We start from the raw sequence: 3,035 nt of genomic DNA, 5'->3' as shown, positions 1-3,035 counted from the left end.
GATTCCCATCTGGGTCCTGGTTTTGTGTGAACCATTCTAAGGATCTCTAGGTTTTGGCCTACCTCTCCTACCTCAGGGTTTAAACAAGTATTAGCAGAATACCTGAGGGGCTTAAAGATCACTTCATATATCATAAGCTCTTCAACATCTCCCTGCAAATAACTTGTTTCTGCCCCAGCCAACTCCCCCTGTACGTGAGCATCATCATCAGTGGCGCCCATGGTTCTCTGGAGTCGGTGCCCTATCCTGACTCTATGTCTTAGATATCAAAATTGCAAAACACCATGGACAGTATGCACCAGGCTCTGTTTACAAAGAATATTCGAATACTATCAATTCACGCATTTAGTTTCCTGAATATCCCTGCCTCATTCCTCACTCCACTCTTTTGACTTCCCAACTTACCACTCACCCTGAACTGTCACATCCAAATGAGTCACTTTAGCTTAATGCACATTCCAATATTACCAAATTCACATCTTAGGCATTCTTGTTGTTGTCATCATTTAAGGCAATGAGTAACTTGAACATGGTCCTGGACTAAATTAAAGAAGCTACTGGAGAAAGAGAATGAAAAATCAGAAAATAGAGGAAATATCGTTGAAGCTAGTTTCCACTAGGTGGGATGGGGTTAGACCAAGAATAAAACTAGAACTGGTGTCAGGCAGTGTTTGGAATAAGACACACTGAGAGAAAGATCATTTGAGCATAGAGTGTTATATCTTCTAATTGTGTTCTGATTGCTCACTTAATCCCAACTCTTTCCATTATATCTCAGTGAAAATAAAGGGACCTAGCTTATTCAATATTCCTTCTATTTTCTGATACTGTATTCTCCCTTTCTCTACCAGCTCCTTCACCTTAGCCAAATTCATGTTCCAGTTATTTTTCATTTTAAAACGACAACAGAGCACAGCAAGGACAAAGATGTGATTTGGCGAATATGCAGGCAAATGCACTATTTGATTATTACAAGCTTTTGATTCAAGAGCGCAGCACAGTGGTCTATTTGGCTAGCCATGTACTTGTGTAATATTTTTGCCTGGCTAAAGATATGCCTGGCATCTTAAAGCCAAACAGATCGACCCCTCTTTGTCCCTATCACCATAAACTCATACCTGAATTCCAAGTCTCTTCATCACAAAACTCTGATGAAAGGAGAGAGTGGTCAAGGAGAACGTGTATCCAGAGAGAAGAGCCAGGCACAGAAGTACAAGAGATCGTGCCAATGCCTAGAGCAGAGATGATTTAGGCTTCATGTCACAAGGCTTTGTAATATGAGAGGCAGCTTCCAAAGCTTCAGGGCTCCAAGCTTCATGAGGAAAATCCAGAGGGAGCAAAGGAAGATCTGGTCCAAGAGAAAGGGAGATAAAAGTCAGGGCCTTGATCCAAGGATTTCTGCTGGAGGAAGGAAGGCACACAGAGAAACAAGGACCTAAAGCTGGATTTTCTTTTGAAGGCCCTTGGGTACAAGAGCTATACAGTTATTTATATTCTTCTTGCTAAGACTCTATCCTTTAAAAACTACAGCCCAAAGAGTTTCTTGGAATTGACAATTGAAAGCATCGTTCTTCATCCAAAGGAGTTGTTATAAACTTCTGCTAGTTAGCTGACAAGTGGATGTTAAACTCTTCCTTTGACATAACTGGTAAAGACATAAGTTTAAGTGAGAATGTTGGTAAAAGTTGAGGCCATTGGTATAGTTCTTAGAGTGAGTTTGCAAACATGTCCTAACTCTAAATGCTGCATTACTTAGAGTAAAAGTACAAGTATTTTCAAATGATTTACTTACTTTTTTGAGGTTTAACGATGTTATTTTTAATCACAAATAATTGATCCTGTTGAAGACAGAAGAAATCACCCATAGAGACTGTGTTGTAACTCTGGCCTAGGTCCTCGCTACCAGGGAAATTACTGCCAGGAAAGCAGGAAGCAGGTGCGAACACAAAAAGTAGCAATATTTGAGATTCAAGGTCAAGGACAGGGTAAGAATGGGGGCCAGAGTGGCCTCAGCCACTGCAGCCCCTGCAGCCACAGTGATGATCCTTGATGATCATCCTCACATCCAGCTTGCTTTCAAGGACCTGGCAAATGAAGTCATTTCTGAAGTTGGTATCCCAAGTCTGAATACATCAGAGACAGCACAGGTTCTCATAACTCTCTCTTTTCCTTTTGGCAATCAGCCTTTTATCTGCATCGCATTCCTTAATGTATCATTCATACAGTTCTTGGCTCATGGCCTTCTGCTTATGAAAAGGTTGAAGATTTACCAAGTTTTCTTATGATGAATTCTGAAGGAGGGGCCAAGAGTTTCATTTTCTTCTTTCTTTTCTGAGGTTTTTCGTTTTATTGTGTGTGGGTTTTTTTGAGGAAGATTAGCCCTGAGCTAACTACTGCCAAATCCTCCTCTTTTTGCTGAGGAAGACTGGCCCTGAGCTAACATCCATGCCCATCTTCCACCACTTTATACATGGGACACCTACCACAGCATGGTGTGCCAAGCAGTGCTGTGTCCACACCCGGGATCCAACCCAGTGAACCCCAGGCCGCTGAGAAGTGGAATGTGTGCACTCAACAGCTGCACCACTGGACCGGCCCCTCTGAGGTTTTATTTTAGCTTCTCTTGTCTTCTAATCCAACTCGTCCTGTGTCAGCTCAACGATCTCCTTGCCATCTGGGGCAGCTTTCCAGCTTCTTTAGACTTTACGCATTTTCTTTCACAAGACAGTTTGCGAAGATTCGATGTCTTTGGGGAAGTCACATTCCATCTCTGGTAATCAGTCTCCTCATTGGGCATCTGTCTCCTTCATCTGCCACATGAGACTCAGAAGATATACCTTTAAAATTAATTAGAGCATATTCAACTTTAGCCCTATAATAATATCCATCTCATCCACTGACATTGTGATAGCTTTCTGGAGTGGAAAAGCAAATGATAAAGTTAGTGTGGATTTCTGCTCATGGAAGAGGTTTTGTTCTTATAAAATCAGTGCTGGGCCTTTGCTGAATCTCAAGCCCTGCCCAGGGAAGTGGTC

General features: G+C 41.9%; 1 pseudogene; it reads right to left on the bottom strand.

Annotated features, from left to right (window-relative positions):
* Positions 1 to 2,009: 2,009 nt before the first annotated feature.
* LOC103555035 (protein BUD31 homolog) lies at positions 2,010 to 2,711 on the bottom strand (annotated as a pseudogene).
* Between the last annotated feature and the right edge of the window lie 324 nt (positions 2,712 to 3,035).

Source organism: Equus przewalskii, chromosome 10 (genome assembly GCF_037783145.1).
Source record: "Equus przewalskii isolate Varuska chromosome 10, EquPr2, whole genome shotgun sequence".
Taxonomy (NCBI): Eukaryota; Metazoa; Chordata; class Mammalia; order Perissodactyla; family Equidae; genus Equus; species Equus przewalskii.
Note: the sequence above shows the minus strand (reverse complement) of the source record. Positions and strands in the feature narration are given on the sequence as shown.